Source organism: Juglans regia, chromosome 2, assembly GCF_001411555.2.
Source record: "Juglans regia cultivar Chandler chromosome 2, Walnut 2.0, whole genome shotgun sequence".
Taxonomy (NCBI): domain Eukaryota; kingdom Viridiplantae; phylum Streptophyta; class Magnoliopsida; order Fagales; family Juglandaceae; genus Juglans; species Juglans regia.
The window spans coordinates 15,177,601-15,186,282 of NC_049902.1; the positions used below are offsets into that span (position 1 = coordinate 15,177,601).

Below are 8,682 nucleotides of genomic sequence, written 5' to 3' on the forward strand. Positions count from 1 at the left end.
TGTGGAGTACGTATTAACGCACTCATAGCTGGTATAGATACTTGTGTTATGATGCGGTAATCGGCAGGGACACACGGCTAAAGGGTACCTATGTAGCACCCATATAGTCACTTTTTTAATTAAGTCTATTGAATAAGATTTCAAGTTCATGTATTTCACGTTTAAGTCATGTTTCACGTTATGTTATCTTCAAGTGTACGTTCACGTCAAGTCTCAAGTTTATGTCACATCAAGCTAAGTTTCAGTTTCTGTTCAACTTATGTCAGCTCATGCCATGTTATGTCAAGTCACCTTATGCTTATTATTTCATGCCATGTTATGTCAAGTTATGTTATGTTTACTATTGACTTTGATTGTGCATTCATGCCTTTATTGTCATGCATGCATCATTAACCTGTGTGGATGTTTCCTGTTAACTTGCTGAGATTTGTAATCAAATCTCACCATAGTAATCCCAACTATCATTCCCCCCGAATGGTAGGCGATGTGTCAGGATCAGAGTAAGGAGCGGACACTGGTAGACTGGAGAAGGTTGACTAGACGCCGCAGAAGCGACGCAGAGCTTGCAGCTTCCATGCTTAGTTTTTTAAATAGTATTCTGGCCTCATTGTCGAGTTACGCAAGTTACTCGATGAATTGGCCCAATAGTGTATTTTGGTAATGTAAATATGGAGTCTGGTCTCCCATGTTTTGAGATTACAGTCTTCTGAAACCCATATTATAATCGTGGATGTTTATTTTGTTATTAAGAATGGATTATGCTTTAATTAATTGGGATATTATAAGTTTGGTGCATAGTATTGCTAAAAATAAATTATCCACTACGAATATTGCATAATGCTAGATGCATGTTAGAAACATTGCATCTTATATGTCATGAGAGGGAGAAAGCAACATTGTGTTGCATGTCCCGACGCCTCAGATGTCCATCTAATTCCAAGCGAAATTTGGGGGCGTCACGGGGTGGTATTAGAGCAATATGTCTCTGGGTTGTAAATCCACATGTCCTTAGGAAATGCGCTCAATATTAGGCTTGAAGTTTTTGAGGTACGGGAGACCCGAAGTGACACATGACCCGAAGTACGTGTTCTAATACATGTACTCGTGTGTTTCAGGAAGTGACACATGACTCGTGGTAGGATACCTTGAAACCAGGAGGGAGGCATCAATGAAGAGAATCAGAATCCCCCAATGGATGGAGGATTAGCTAAAGTTGTACGTCTGCTGGCTGATGTGCTTAGACAACAGCAAGTGCACATACCCAGACCCTAAGTTAGGGGTTGTCTGTATGAGAAGTTATTGATCCATCATTATCCAAACTTTTTTGGTAATGAAGAGCCACTAAAAGTCGAAAAAGGGATTATGGATCTCGAAAGGAAATACGAGATCTGTGGTTGTACTGAGGACTAGAAGGTTCTATACGTTGGATACCTATTCCAATGAGAAGCTGGAATATGGTGGGATACACAAAGACAACTCTTTGTTAGGGAACTAGGAAGTCTCCCTGCACTATCATGGGAGAGATTTAAGGAAGAGTTCGACAACAGATTCTTCCCGGATTTTGTCAAATAGCCGAAGGCGCAGGAGTTCGCGACTTTAACTCACAACAGTTTGACCTCAGAATAATATGCTACTAAGTTTATGGCGTAAGGAAGGTTTGCACCACACTTGATTTCTACTCAAAGGATGCAGGCGCAGAAGTTTCAAGCAGGACTTCAACCAAGGATCAGTAGTCAAGTAGCTTGCCTAAGAATAGAGAATTACCAAGAGTTGGTAAATGTGGCCGCGATAGCAAAGGCTAAGTAGAGAGGTCTGGCAATCTAGATCAATTCTGAACGAAAGAAGACCATGCCATTTGCTGCAAGCGGTAGTGATGAGAAGAAGAGGTATTTTTCCAGCCTAGCAAAAGGCAAGGGAATAGTGACAGAAGGACAGATGCTGTATGTTTATCTGTTATGCCCTAAGTGTGGAAAGCGTCATCTTGGAGAATGTCGCTGTCATTATGGAGTTTGTTATCGATGTGGGAAACCTGGACATTTGATCAGAGATTGTCCCAACATTGCACAAGGTAGTGGAGTTGGTGATCACAAGCCAAGGCCCCACATCCCAGTGTGCTTGGATACTGTAACCCTAGGTGATATCGATGCTGACGCATAAGAGGTTGAGGAAGCTGGCATCATCACTGGTATTTTCCTTAAAGTCTTTATGCTTTTGTTATTAACTTGAGTGTTAGAATTATGTTATTAATAGTATCGCATTATATTTTATTAGGAAACGTCAATCTGTTAAGGTTCACAGCTTGTGTGCTATTTGATTTGAACGACTCACAGTCCTTTGTATCTGCAGCGTTTGCATGGATTTGTAGTTTGCATACTGAGCTATTACCATGACGGTTTGTAATGTTAATTCCTGACTAGAATACAGTAGCTTGTACCCGTTTAGTTAAGGATTATAGAACTAGAAGGAAGGACGCTGAAGGTTGACCTGCTAGTATTTGGTCAGATGCAGTTCGACCTAATCTTGCGTATGGATGGCTATTCAAGCACTATGGTAAGATAGACTGTCGGAAGTGAGAAGTGGTGTTTGAATCCCCAAGTGAGGACATAATTAGATACACGAGAGCGTCAGTTAAGGCCACCCCGCCAGTGATTTCAGCTTTACAGGCCAGGAAGTGTATTGAGGATGGAGCCTTAGCTTTTTTGTTGATGATTGTGGAGAAGGCAGTCAGGAGTGAAGAAATCTATGGGATACCCATAGTTGAAGACTTTCTTGAAGTTTTTGCCAACGAGCTACCTGGTTTACCACCGGATAGAGAAACTGAGTTCAAGATAGAGTTGGAACCGGTAACAACTATGACTCACAAGCCCCGTATCGTATGGCCCCTGCCGAATTGAAGGAGCTCAAGGTGTAGTTGGAAGAACTTTTAGAGAAGGGTTTTATCCACCCCAGTTCCTCACTATGGGGAGCACCTGTGCTATTCGTGAAGAAGAAAGATGGATCTATAAGGATGTGCATAGACTACAAAGAGCTAAACGAGGTGACGATCAAGAAAAAGTATCCATTACCCAGGATCGATGATTTTTTGGATCATTTGCATGGAGCATTAGTGTTTTTGAAGATCGACCTGCGATCCGGTTATCATCAGCTGAAAGTCAAGGAACAGGATGTGTCGAAAATTGCCTATAGGACAAGGTACGGCCACTACGAGTTTTTGGCAATGCCTTTTGGGTTAACCAATGCTTCAGCCACATTCATGGACATTATGAACAGAATATTCAAATCTTACCTGGATAGTTTTGTTGTCATATTCATTGATAACATCCTAATCTACTCGAAGAGTGAGGAGGAGCACACCAATCATGTAATTATGGCTTTGACTATACTCAAGGACCAAAAGCTATATGCCAAACTCAGCAAGTGCGAGTTCTGGCTTGATGAAGTGAAGTTTTTAGGTCACCTGATCTCTAGTGGAGGAGTAGCAGTGGACCCGAGCAAGATTGAAGGCGTAACGAACTGGCAGAGACCAACCAGTGTGCATGAGATTCGAAGTTTCTTATGACTGGCTAGTTATAATATGAGGTTTGTATAAGGATTCTCTAGTTTTTCTGGACTACTCACGACCTTGAATAAAAAGAACGTGAAGTTCATTTGGAATGATAAGTGCGAGGCAAGCTTTCTTATGTTTGAGAAAAGACTTAAGACCGCACCGATACTTACATTGCCGGAGCCTCTTAAGCCATTTGTAGTGTATAGCGACGCATCTAAAGCAGGAATCGGATGTGTGCTGATGCAAGAAGGGAAAGTAGTTGCTTATGCCTTGCGTCAACTAAAGGATCATGAGCAGAATTATCCTACATACGATTTGGAATTACCTGTAGTGGTTTTTGCTCATAAGATTTGGAGACATTACTTGTATGGCGAAAAGTGTGAATTTTTCACAGATCACAAACGCCTCAAGTATTTGTTTGAGCAGTAGAACCTTAATATGAGGCGGAGAAGATGGTTGGAATTAATCAGCGACTATCAGTGCAACATCAAGTACCACCCCGGAAAGACCAATGTGGTAGCTGATGCTTTGAGTCGCAAGAGCAGATCGGAGGATTTGTCTATCTTGTCGTCAGAAGTAAATTCCTATGCAGTATGAGGAAACTGTTGGTTGCGAACCATAGTCGGGAAGTCGTTCTAACCACCGTTTAGGAGTTCATTCCATTGGATTGGGAAGAACAAAAAGACCGGTAGAAGAAAGACAGTAAGCTTGCAGAAGTCATCGGGAAAATTGAGAAGTTGAAAGGATCGAAGGACTTTAGCATCAGAGAGGATGGGACTTTGTATTACAAGAACCGAAGGGTCATCCCAGCAGCCAAGAGTTAAAAGGAAAGGTGATGAAGGAAGCTCATAACACACCTTACACTGCTTATTTGTAGTACAAAGATGTACTAGGATCTGAAGCAGCATTTCTGGTGGGAAGGAATGAAGAAGGACGTAGCAGAATTAGTAGAATTTGTGAACAAGTGTTTATATAGCAGAGATTGTCAGATTGCATGGAGTGCCTAAGAAGATTGTGTCCGATAGAGACCCTCGTTTCACGTCACGATTCTGGCAAAGTTTGCAGGATTTGATGGGAACTAGACTGAAGTTCAATAGTGCTTACCATCCGCAAACAGATGGGCAATATGCTAAGAGTTTGTGTATTGGAAAATTAGGGGAACTGGGAGAAGCAACTACCTTTGGTAGAATTTGCTTGCAATAATAGTTTTCAGGCCACCATTCAGATGACACCTTATGAAGCCTTGTATGACTGAAAGTGTAGATCACCGTTGTATTGGGACGAAGCAGGGGAAAGCAAAGTGTTTGAGCCCGAACTCTTGCAAGAGATAAAGGATCAAGTCCACATGATCAGAGAAATGATGAAAACTGCACAGAGCCAACAAAAGAGTTATGTTGATAATCGAAGGAGGAGTATAGAATTCGGAGTTGGAGATTGGGTCTATGTGAAGGTATCCCCTATGAGAGGAGTAAGCCGTTTTGAAGTGATGGGAAAATTAAGTCCAAGATACGTGGGACCCTATGAAACAAGGAAGAAGGTGGGAGCAGTTGCGTACTGTTTGGAGTTGCTAACTGAGTTCCATGGAATCCACAATGTATTCCATGTGTCCTCATTGAAGAAGAGTTTTGGGAACCAGATACCAGCAGTGGTGGATCCTGCTAGTGTACCTTTACAGTCCAACTTGACCTACGAGGAGAAGCCGATACAAATCATTGACTGGAAGGAAAAAGAGTTACGGAACTGCAATATTCCATTGGTCAAAGTACTTTGGCAAAACCATAATATTGAAGAGGCAACTTAGGAGAAGGAAGTCGATATGCGAGCCAAGTAACCCCTAGTTATTTGATACCTAATCCAGTCTTGTTTTGTTTTGTTTTCGGCTTAGTCGATATTTTGTGCTTCACTTTGTATGGGACTGCTATATCAGATGTTGTACTTGGTTGTTTGGATATCAATTAAGTATATGTTTCCATTTCATAGTTTTGTGGGCCATTTTTAGTGTGTATGCTGTAGAATATTCTTCGTTTTGATTATGTTCTTTCTGTAGTTCCATGGCTCGAGAGCACAAGATCGCTTGTAAATCGACCCTTTCCACACAATGAGTGCGTGAGATGCGAGAAGAGCATCGTAGAAGACTACTAGTTGAGCTGAATAAGGAGTTGGCCGCTTATTGGCATAAGATGGAACGCCAGGAGCACCATTGCACACACATCCTAGACACTGATAGTAACAGAGTAGATAATGAGAGGAGAGCTTTACCTCATGAGGAGCGTTACCCTCTGTTGCACTCGACCACGTGGCTAGATCGAGATCGTTTCAAGGCTAGGATGGCACGGGACCGAGCAGAGTCTAGCAGAGCAGCAGAGGAGAGTGCTGTAGCCGCGGACGCTGAGCCTGCAACATAAGGCTCATCCATGTCGTCGACTCACCGTGGGCATTTGTTGGATGATGGTCAGGAGCCAGATAGTAGTGATGTGGAGGTCGTGCAGTGTAACACCCCCTCCCCGTAGGCTAGGTGTGTCACGTATTTTTTTATGAAAAATAAACCCGGCAAGCGATTCTCTAATTTCACAATTTAAAAATAAACTGAAATAATTTATTGAAATAAAAGGTCTAATAAAATGTCTTCCCAAAAAAAACATTTAAGAAATAACTGGATAAATTCGTCATAAGAGACACATTTTATTTTAAAAGTCTGAACAAAACTAAAATGCTCCTTCTACTCCTGGCCTGCCTGCTCGTAATCATCATCTTCACCTGGGTAATTAAAAACATGAAATAAACTAAAATGAGTCGATGACTCAGTAAGAAATCTATCATAACGAAAACATAATAAACATAACATTTTCATAAGAACTTTCATGCTGAACTTAAAATTCATGACTGTTCATGCTAATGCTTATGCTATGTATGACTAAATTATCTGAACTAACTGACTGATTTATCTTACTTATCTGACTGGCCAACACACTTAACCCTGTGTGCAAGGTTGTGCACCAGCCCCACATCCCGCTGCAGCAAGGGGAACTGCTGATAGTATTCTAGCATACTATGGTGGACCACGACTGAGTTCGTGGCTTGCACACCACCCTGAAACTGAACTGCATTGGTACCATGCATCTGAATGGCCATCTTATTAACTGATCTGATTTTTATCTTACACTTGAATTTAAGATGGCTTATGTGTCTTATACACATGAGATGCATGACCTAATACATACATAACTATAATTTCTGAAACTAAAACATGATGCGGAATGACATGATCATATGCTATGCTGGATGACATGCTTGCACATGAGCGGTTCATAAATAATGGCTATCAAAGAACTGGCTTGAATGATACATACATATAAGCTAACTATGATGATCCTAATTTATGATCCAATTTACTTACCTCGATGCGTTTCTTCTTGAATAATACTTCGTAACTTGAGACCTATATTCAATAAATAACTATCACTAAATTATTTGGAACTAAAATAAATGCTAATATCCTACTTAACTAAATTCGAAATTCTAAAACATAGTCAAACCAATATTTGTTTAACACTAAAAATCAATAATTCATAGTATTTAAATTACTTAAAATACTAATTTATAATTTAGTAGAAATACTCGAGCTATTTTAAAATAATTCACAAAAAACTTAAATTCTTAAACTAGTTTCATTTCTTAACGTAATTATTAAATCTTATAAGAAACTTAATAAATTCCATTAAATTCTTAACATAGAAACCTTATTAAAATCTTTACTAAATTGACAAAAGAAATATTAACTCAAATATTAGACTTAAAAATTATACTTTAAAACATCTTTCCAATTCTTTAAACATTTATTAAAAAGAACCTTTAACTAAAAATATTTATTTAATAAACTCAACTAGTAATATTAAACTCAATATAAATCACTAAAGCAATTATTAAATAAAATAAGATCAAGTCTAATTTAAAATATAAGTTCGAATAAATATCACTATAATCTGTAAAAAGGGTTAAAAACTCTGGCCCATGAAAATAACATTATTACAGGAGCCCAAACCAAATAAATAAACCCATCCCAACCTCAAACGGGCCTAAGGCCCAAGGCCCAACAAAAGAAACTCACGGGTTCTTCAAGAACCCGAGTACTCGGCAACCAAAACAGAGAGTTCGGGAGAGAGGGTTCTACGATGGAAGAGCTTACCGAGAGGGGCTGAGGGCGACGGCGGCGCTGGGCTGCAGGGAGCGACCGGCGACGCGACAGGAGGGTCTCTACGGTGGTGCGACGCCGTGACACAGAGAGAGAGAGAACCGTTAGTCCGAAAACATCCCGAAAACTACCGAGAAAGAAAGAGAGCTGATGGCGGTCGAGGCCTTACCGGAAAAGAGGTGGCTGAGCTAGGGCTGGGCTGGTCGGCACCGTCTGTGACGCCGGAAGGGAGTCCCGCGCCTCTGAGTGGCGTGGAGTTACTGCGAGAAGAAGTGGTTGGCTGCGGGTCAGAGAAGAGAACTCCAAAACAAGTGAGTTTTCTTTGTATTTTTCTTGTGTTTGAATCAGATATTCTAGATGGATTTATAAAGACGGTAGAAAGGCTATCTGATAGGGTTTTTCTAATGAGAGTTAGACTCCTACTAGGACTCGAATTTACACACTACGGCAGGGTTTCAAATTTGAAACAAAGTGGATGAACTTACGGATTGGTGATTTGAATTTGTCAAACAGCGGCTAACCAAGTGATGAGGTTCGGAGACTAGAAAATTTAAACTTTAATTTCAAAACACACATCGCAGTGAACGTAATCTGAAACACTTTAAAAATCCTTATTAAAACAAAACTCTAACAAATCATGAATAGCAACTATAATAGAAATATAGAGATAAAATTAAATATAAATTCTGATAAAACTATACTCATAAAAGTATAAATTCTAAAATAAAAGTTTACTAGGAAATATTACTAATATACCCTATCACCAAAACTGGTATGTCACATGCAGCCCCCCAACCCAGGTCATTTTGAAAATTTCGTATATGATTCAGAGGATGATATGTTCTACAACTTACCCCAACACATCGTGCCAACAGATATCAATGCACCTCCACCGGAGCCGACCAGTGGCGATACGTCCAATGTTGGACAATAGTTTTGGGTG

The 8,682-nt window shown here is 40.2% G+C and overlaps 1 long non-coding RNA gene across 1 annotated transcript; it reads right to left on the reverse strand.

Moving 5' to 3' along the window:
* Window positions 1-6,944: 6,944 nt before the first annotated feature.
* On the reverse strand, window positions 6,945-8,331 carry LOC118347726. Its single transcript, XR_004800883.1, has 3 exons — window positions 7,909-8,331; window positions 7,734-7,801; window positions 6,945-6,986 (listed from the first exon to the last, which is right to left on the reverse strand). It is a non-coding gene; the product is annotated as an uncharacterized LOC118347726 (long non-coding RNA).
* Between the last annotated feature and the right edge of the window lie 351 nt (window positions 8,332-8,682).